Here is a 9,017-nt window from a genome sequence, read left to right as displayed (position 1 = left end):
TTTTGCATTTCTGTCTCTGCACTTATCAGCTAATGATAGAGTGGTGAAAAGAGCTTTAAGAAAGGAAACTTGGTAGCAACCTAAGGCCTGGATCCTGCCACTTGCACACATGCTTAACTTTTTGTCCATTAATAGTCCTGTTGACTTCAGTGGGACTACTCGTGGGCATAAAATCAAGCATATACATAAATCTTTCTAGGAGTGGACTCTAAGAAGACACACTGCCTTTCAAAATGGATGTATCCATATGCACACAAATAGGGCAGGAATTTTTCTACACTGCTACATTACAGTCCCTGTGGGAATGATTCCTTGGAATTTTCCTCTACAAGTACATTTTCTGGGAGCTCCAGATAGAATACTGTGGATAGAATATCTAGCAGTAATTCTAGAAATAATCTTTTATGTGTGGTAAAAGTTCAAAAGCAGGTACGTCACCTGTAGGTGGGGAAAGTAATTTCATGGAATATTATACTGGAAGTGAAGAGGTTTCGGGGGTGGGGGTGGGGGTGGGGTGTCACATTTTTGTGGTACAGACAAACCAAATTTCCCAACCTTTCCAGGGTTGTCCTTTCACATTTCCATTCCACTAGACTTCTCACCTTCTCTGCCTGCGACTGGAACCACAAATCTGAGCACCTGCATGTAGGCAACAACCTCCAGGGCAATCCACTTGCTGATGCCACTGTTTCCAATGATAGCTTCATGTTTAGGAAAACCACCTGATCTCTGGATATGAAGACCTCCAGGGACTCAGCATGAGCTTGATATGAGCTACAATTTCACACTGGGACTCATCAACCTAGCCTACACTAGAAAATTGGGTTGACATAACTATGTTGTTGAGGGGTGTGAAAATTCCCTGAGTGGTGCAGTTAAGCTGACCCAAATTCCCATGTAGACAGCACTAGGTTGATAGAAGCGCTGCAGTGGTGCTGCTGTAGGATTTTAAGCGTAGACAAGCCCTTTGAGGGCGTGTAGGTTCCAAGTGCAGCTGGACAGCAGCATGGTTTCAACCCAAGCTGGTCAGGAACAAGATGGACACAGAAAAAGACCAATGGGAGCAGGGTCCTACACTTGAATATTTCACATAGTTATGCTAAAAATCTCTCTTTCCTCTAACAACTATTACCTTAAATCCAGAAGTTATTATTACATACAACTCCTGCCACCCTAATCTTCAGTATCCTCTGCACATTCCCTTGAACTTACATCTTGATCCCCAATTTGTAGTTCCCCAAAATGTGAGTGCTTTGAATTTCAGTATAAAGACAAATTCCCTACTAGTTACATTCATATTGCAGAATTCTGGTGTGCTGTTCCAAAAGAAAAAAAAATGAAATTGGTGTGCAAAAACTGTGACCGTTCCCCGAATTAATAATCCCTTTTTGTGTAAATGATTGTAAAACATTTTGTGATATGCTGCATGGAGGAAGCTATATAAAATAATTTGTAATTGTAAAATACTGCAGTCAGCCGAACTGCAAGAAATAAGAGAAGGAAAAGCCAAGTACTGAACCGTAACAAGAGGAAACACCTTTTTCAAAGAGACATTAGCTCGTTAAGACAGAAGCTCCTCCTTCAAATAAGGGGGAAATAATAGGCAAATAAGTCACGGAAATCAAAAACTGTTACAATACATCTGTCAGTGACAGAAAGAAAATGTATTTTAGAAGCACCATTCATCATGAAAAACCCAGGAAGGAAGTGGCACAAAAAAAGTCACTCATCAAAACTTTACACCTCCTATCGCTGGGAACACCTATAGCTCAACAAGATTAGCACAACAAAAGAAAATCTGAACAACCCACACAGGAACAAGTCTTCCAGAGTGATCAATCAGTGTCAAATTGTCCCACCATAAAGTTAGAAAGAGCATAATGGAAAGTATAACTGCAGGATATTTTAATTAATTCTCTAAAATATTGCATAATTCAAAATATATATTTTAGATCAGTGTTTCTCAAACTGGGGTCACCGCTTGTGTAGGGAAAGCCCCTGGCGGACTGGGCCAGTTTGTTTACCTGCCCCGTCCACAGGTCTGGCCGATCGCAGCTCCCACTGGCTGTGGTTCACTGCTGCAGGCCAATGGGAGCTGCTGGAAGCGGTGGCCAGTAAGTCCCTTGGCCCGCACCTCTTCCAGCAGCTCCCATTGGCCTGGAGCAGCGAACCGCGGCCAGTGGGAGCCGCGATCGGCGGACCTGTGAACAGGGCAGGTAAACAAACCGGCCCGGCCCGCCAGGGGCTCTCTCTAAACAAGCGGTGACCCCAGTTTGAGAAACACTGTTTTAGATCATTGAAAAATTATAAAGAAATATGAAGGGATTGTGTAAATGATGATGTGTATGTGCTTCTGTTTAATGTATCTGATATAACACAATACACCAAAATCATGTTTGATTCAACCGCTTACTAACAATTTGGACACTCAGTTTTCAACTGACCCCACTGGAGACAGGAATATGGGCAGTATAATCTCACAAACTGTAGTAGAATTTTTAGTTATCTAGGGGCTGATCCTACAATCAAAAGCCTTATCTTCGTTAATTTAAAAACAAGTGGGGGTGTTCTTAATTTAAGTTAGTTAAATCAAGTTAGCTAATGTGAGGAAAATCCTAGTGAAGACAAGGGAGCTTGTAACTTTCCTATGAGTTATCAGGTCAAGTTAAAGACTGTGAGGGAACCTCAGGTTTACTTTTACCAGCAAACTCACATGAAAACTTTGAACTGCCTTGTCTTCACTAGGATTTTACCTCATGTTAGCTAACTCAGGTTAGGAACACACTTTTTCCTGATGTATATCAATGGGATTTGTGCTCTTCAGAGTACGTCTACAACACAGTCCGGGGCAGCAAGCCTTCCAGCCCAGATCGAGAAACTTGAGTTAGCAGAGCTCATGCTAGGGCTCTAATAATAACTGTGTAGACAGCTCTCTGAAGTGTGGCTCAGCCTGGAGCTCTGGCTCTGTAGCGTAGAGTCACTTTCATTAACACAGACCCCTAAAGTTAATTGCAAATTACAGGCCACGTTCAGTAGCGTACTTCACTGCTCATGCAGGGCTCTCTGTGTTTTCCAGTGTTTTAAGTGAAAATGGAAACCAGCATGAGAGGGCTGGAGGGGCTTGGCTGAGGGGCTGGCCAGAGTCGGTGCGTGAAAGCCCGGGCTGGAGTGGGGGGCAAAGGACCCAGATGAGTGGGTCCAGGTCGAGTGAAGACATGGGGCTGGCTGGGTCTACAGCTCACCCCACACAAGCAATGAAGTGTGCGCCCCCCCATTTATTATATTATTATTTATTTTTTAGCAGTGCCCGCAGTGTGCTTACATTTCAGGAACAAAGCTTTCTTAGACAAAGTGTGCAAAATCATCCTCTGAGGTCCAATTGTTTTTTTTAAATTGCCTGAATTTTTGCCTAGAACTCAAACCAAACCCAAAACTAAATTAAGTATTTCCAAATATTTAATCTGTAACTACTGTAGCGCCAGTAAAAGTTTACCAGATTTGTTCATAATCACTAATTTCATTATGCCTGTTCATGGGCAATTTTCCTATTTGCCACATTCCTGTCTCTGTCTGTAATTATGAGGATGAAACATAGATATCCAGCACTGTGGTTTATATTCAAAAAAGTTTTATATTGCTTTCCTTGTCTAACCCAGACAGTATGATCCTGTGAGGTGCTGAATTCCTCCTGAGAAGTGCTGAGCATTCTCACTCAGGACTGTGCAGTCAGGCTGACGGTTTGCATTTCTAATATGTCTCTGCTGCTCAGGACCCAGCATTCCCTTACAATATATGGGGATGTATTGAAAGGTTTCTTTATTGCTATTCCTTGCAATTATGTTGTTGGCACTTCTGCTCAACCAGTGCAAACTGTGTATCAAAATCAATAAAATCTAATCCAATACCTTGCTTGCACGATCACAGTAACAGATAACCAGGTAATATTTACTGTAATACTGAAGCTGTTCAAAAATTGCTTGCTATAATATTCTAAACACACTCAGAATTACCGTAGTTACTAATGAATATGTACAAATACAAGATGAACAAAAGGGGAATGTTATTATTGTCAATGACATCCATGTCCACACTGCACGTGGACTCCTCAGGATATTACATAAAATCCCCAATTAATTCTATCAAAATCCCCTAATTCATTTTCTTCCATTGTGATGGTACTTTATTCAGCTATAGCTATGGAGAAAGAATTTTAAAGGTGGCCTATTTGTTCCCAGCCACATCTTACACAGAGTAGCAAAATGTCAAAACAATATGAATTACTCACTGATGTGTATCTAGGGCAGAATTTGGCCCTAAATGTGAATGAAATTTATTTTTGTCCCTCAAAAGAAACAAATATGAAGGGTCTAATTTTGATCTTACACTGGCAGAACTCAATTTTACACCTCTGGAGTTATTCCTGATTTTCACAGGTAAATGAGATGAGAAAGAGGCTTCAAATGTTTACCCTTGGATCATAATTTATCGATTCATTGGTATCAGGAACTCTGTGACTGAGGAAAATTTATGCAATGGCTTCTGTCAAATTTGAAGAGAAAATACAGTGATTTGTAGTAATATTTTAGGGCGGATGCTCATACCCTTAGTCATAGTGAGTAGTATCTTTCTCCATGAATTTAATTGTTTCAAAAAGTAAATAATTAAAAATGATACCTTTATTATTTTTATTATAGGTCTAGAAGAAGCCACTAGTTTAGCACTTTGACAGAGCAAAGGAGGGCTGAATTAGCTTTGTCATTAAAAGACTGTGGAAATCAAAAAGTATCAAAGCTGTTGCAAGCTAAGGTCTATATTATGGAGATGCCTGGTACTGATTCTATAATTAGGGTTGCATTCTAAAATGGATTTAACATGGGGCATAAATTCCTGTTATTCTCAAAAAGTAGGTGGCCAATTGCTGTGAAAACTCCCATAGCCTCAGTTTTTACACGCTTTGGATTGTCTATGTAATTTTTGTTTGGTTTCTCTTAATAATGTTTTAAAGACCGGGAGTCTTTAAATTTAAGATCTGACTATATTTATTCCTTGGCAGCCCTACTTTTCATTGACTGATATCTATTTAAAAAATATTGTCTAGGTACAAAACGTTTCTAGAGTGGTGGACCCCCAGGAGAACTTGTGCAACAGACAATATTTAGACATTTATAGCCGTCAATCACACTATAACAAAGTTCACTCACTGTGCACACAAACCTGATTGTCGGAAGTACATACGAACTTGATCCATCGGGGCAAGGGCCACACAAGCATGACTGACTGGGGCTGGGATGCACAGAAACCCAATGGGTGGAGTGGGGGTGGCAAAGTTTGACAACTAAGCTCAAAAATTAGGCTCCTAAACCCACTAATAAATGGCCTGAATTCAGTATTGCCAATGCCAAATGTTCAAAAATCATGTGTCAGGCTCACCAAAAATCATTAGATTGGCTTTAAAATCATGAGATTATATAAAGATAATACATTTGGTGTTCTTTTTATTTGCCTTCTGCTTTTTGAGCCATTGGGTGCACTGGGGTTACATTTCTCCTCTAGCCATGAGGGCTAGAAATATACTTTTTCTTTAAGAATGAAGGCTGAAATAATCACATATTCACTTGGTTCCAGGAGCTGGGGCTTTAAGGAAAACAATAATCATCATTAGACTCATGACAAAATTGTAAGAGTTGGTAACACTGGAATTTCTAAAGTGCTTAGCATTTAAGTGCCTAAAACATCGACCTCAGCAGCCTAACTTTAGTCACCCAGTTTTGCAAAGTCATTGTGTACATTTCCGCTTCCAGGATGTTATTGCAAATGTTTTCTTTTTTTTTATTAACTATGTATAATACAGCATAGCAAGTCACTTTAAACTCTTTTAATTAAAGGATTTTAAAAAAAAAATCATTACTTGGAGAACCAAAAATTTTAAATGTATATTTACAAAATTTTCCAATTTTACCTATATGGATGGGAGATAAACTATTAAGCTTTTCTTTAGCTGACATGAATGACTAGTGAAACTATTTGTCTGAAGATTCTTTTAGACAGGTACATAATGTATTTAAATCATTGAAGTGTTCTGTCTATATTTATAATTACAACTTGGAAGCTGGTAAACTCTTGGCTCATTTAAACTGAAAAAATGTGGTCATATAATCATGATGGTGCCCCAATCTCTGTGGCCTTTTCTGCATGCTGAGTAGCTTTATAAATACAGTCAGAAATGTAAGTCACTTTCACACTTCTTAGTTAAAAAACAATATTATCAACAAGGAAAAAGGTGAACACGAGCCTGTTCTTTTAATTCCTTTGGCTCTTACACCTCTCTAGTCGAATGAGACATAAAACTGAGGTCCTGACTCTTGGTTATGAAAAGCAGAATTTTCGAAAGCTTGCATGTGTGACCTTGGCTAATTGTGTATCTAAAAGGCACTTTGAAGCTAATTTGGCTACACAGAACATTGTCAGAGGTCTAGAGCAATGGCTCTGTGTGCCCAGAGGATGACCCAGCCAAAGGTCTGGTTCTGGGGTGTTGTGACATTGTCGGGTGCCCCTGTGGGAATTTCAAAAGTATCCAGGTGGCTCACATATGTGCAGCAAGGTACTGCCGAGATGGTAGTCCCTATGGCATGACTAAATTAGAAGGAGCAAACTGATTCTTCTCTGTCTTTCACCTTCCCGAACCAGGCAGGACTGGCTTGAGAGCATGAAGGATAAATGCAGGCTTGGCTCAACTTCCCCCCCACCAATCTCATACCTCTAGCAGACACCAGGATAACAACAAAATTATCACTTTATAGTTCATTGTTTTAAGAAAGTAGGAGGAAAAAGATTGTTCACTTCACATGGTTCAGTCTGCAGAACTTCTATAACTACACGAGTAAGGAGATACCTTCCCCTCCTCCCCCACAAAACCAGTTACCAGTGCTGCCCAGGGTGTTCAGGCCCCTCAGGCAGAGCATAACTAGTCATCTGGAGTATTTAAAGGAGAAAGACAGAGCACATACATAAATGAAGAGGTGGAGTTCGGGTCTGCATTCCCAGTTCCTACCTTCAGCAAGCATCAAACTGTTTTTCAGAATCACATACTAATATAGAGGCAATGTATATCATATTCATTTCACTGAATACTCAAGATACAGCTGTCTCTGGGTGACATGAAGCAGCCATAACAACAGCAACACTGCACAATAGTTTAAAGCAAGAAGCAAGGAATAATAAAGTGAAATTTCCTTATCTTGGAGAGTCTCATGCTTTTTTCATAGCCCGGGCCATATCTAAAGAGGTTGTCTCATGGACCACCTTCGTTCCCATTTGTGATCAGTGATATGCTGACATGGAAAAATAATAGAAAAATATATATTTTAGCTGCCTTTAATGCAATTTAGCATCTGGACACTAAGAAGAGGAGGAGCCAGCAGCCAGTTCGCCACAGACCACCAGTAGGGTACTCCGCTGCCCACTATGGACCCCGGTTTGGGAACCTCTTTTTAATGCAATTAAATAAAAACAATTATGCAGACAGAATATAATTATCCATGATGAATTAGGCCAGCACACTGTGGCTAATACCACTGCACTTGTAATTAAAAACTATTCAATCTCTAAACACCCAAAATCCATTTTATGTCTTATCCCCAAACACAATAGCTAAAATAGTGCTGTGGCCCCTAGCAGTATCCTGGGCATGGTTCAATCTAGGTCATTCTATAGTACCATCTACTGTATCACCCATGCCACATCTTGAAAATCTTTGTTTTGCTTTAGAAAGTTTCTCCCCATGCAAATATTGACTCAACCTAACTCTATCCAGAAGTATTCAGATTGCACCGCATTCCATCCATTCTCAGTCAGACTTCCTCTAATGGGGATCAAGATGGGTTAAGGTTTTGTCCTGCATACACTAGCAGGCAAATTATTTTTAACTGCAGCTGAGGGACAGCCAAGAATGCTGACAACAGTTGTTGACAGCGGGCCATTTTTATGGAGCACACAGTCCCTTAGATAAGCAGCTGTCCCAATTAAGAGGTAGTGTTAAATAAATTTGCAAACAAATAAAATACTACAGTGAATTAACAATTCAAAAATAAAAAAATATCAACTCCTTTACACCTTTATTCCTCTAGAACATGTATTTGGCTACTTCCATCTTAAATGACAAGACCTTAGAATTGTACTCTACTTACCACCTGGTTAAACACCACTTAACCCCATGGCACTGGATGACTACATTCTATAAAAGCTGAATTTTGACTAATAATGTCCCAGTTAAGCAGCAATCATTGCCATTCGTTATTGTTAGGGTAAATTAGTTTCTGGGAGATGTCCCAATATAGCAGCCATCCTGGTTAAGTGCTTCCCAATTAAGTAGGATGTGGTGAAGTGAAAAGGAATTGTAAAAGGAAAAAACACAACCATCACTTAGAAGAGTTATTTCTATTTTGATGATTTTCTAAATTACTGTGGTTGTTCAGTTACAAAAGTATCAAAATCATATGCAGGAGCAGAGAGCCTAGATTATTATTGGATAAAACAATGCTTTCCAGATATGAAAATGTCAACACAAGTACTCTCCCTCACTAAACCCAGCATAATATATGATGACAAATATTATATGTCCTGTGAGGTGGAGGAAAAACCAAAACAAGCAATGAGTCAAGAAAATTCCCTGGGAGAAGACCTGAGAGGCTTATTTACAGTGTCCTCTGTATTTAACAACACAGCTAGAGGGTAACATTTTCAAAATCACCCACCATGACATGGAAACTTAAGTTTCATTTTCAAAAGGGATTTAGGCACGTTGGGTCAGTTTTACAAAAGTATTTATATACCTAAAGATGCAGATAGGTGTCCAAAACTGCCTAAGTGCATTAGACACCTAACGTCCATGGGATGTCAAGACTTAGGCTCCTAAACACCAAAGTTACTTTTGAAAGTGGGACTCAGGTGCCTAAATCACTGAGGTGCCTTGAAAATTTTAACCATAGTCATCTACTTTTTTATTATGTTTCTATGCA

The sequence above is a fragment of the Malaclemys terrapin genome, chromosome 8, assembly GCF_027887155.1.
Source record: "Malaclemys terrapin pileata isolate rMalTer1 chromosome 8, rMalTer1.hap1, whole genome shotgun sequence".
In the NCBI taxonomy this organism is placed as follows: domain Eukaryota; kingdom Metazoa; phylum Chordata; order Testudines; family Emydidae; genus Malaclemys; species Malaclemys terrapin.
This window is presented reverse-complemented; position numbering follows the sequence as displayed.